We start from the raw sequence: 508 nt of genomic DNA, 5'->3' as shown, positions 1-508 counted from the left end.
CTCAGAATCTAAAAACAAAGATTGTTTAATCAATTTTTTTATACACCTGCTTAATACTTAATAGTATCAAGTGGATGTTGCCTTATAATGTATACATTAGGGGGGGGAGGGGTTGTAACCATATTTTATTGGAACTACGACATAATGTTCCCCACTTATTTTTTTTTTTATAATTGTAAAGTCTACAACTTTAATAAATTATAGATCAAGACGTATACACGAGATAGACACAATTCTAAAAGATAATATTATAATTTTTGTTAGGTAGGTATATTCATTTTTAATATATAATTAAAATATAATTTTTTTTAATGAAATATTATCAAAAACATTAAAATGAGGATGGAAATGCTTGGTGAAATGATGAACCTTACTTAAAAACCTTAATTACTATAATATATAATATACATAATATTATGTTATATTCTTAACACATCACATCATCATGATCCGAGCGAATAGTTTTTGTGTTGTTATATTAGTGAACATAGGTACAGGTATGAATTAG

The sequence above is a fragment of the Acyrthosiphon pisum genome, chromosome A2 (genome assembly GCF_005508785.2).
Source record: "Acyrthosiphon pisum isolate AL4f chromosome A2, pea_aphid_22Mar2018_4r6ur, whole genome shotgun sequence".
NCBI lineage: Eukaryota > Metazoa > Arthropoda > Insecta > Hemiptera > Aphididae > Acyrthosiphon > Acyrthosiphon pisum.
This window is presented reverse-complemented; position numbering follows the sequence as displayed.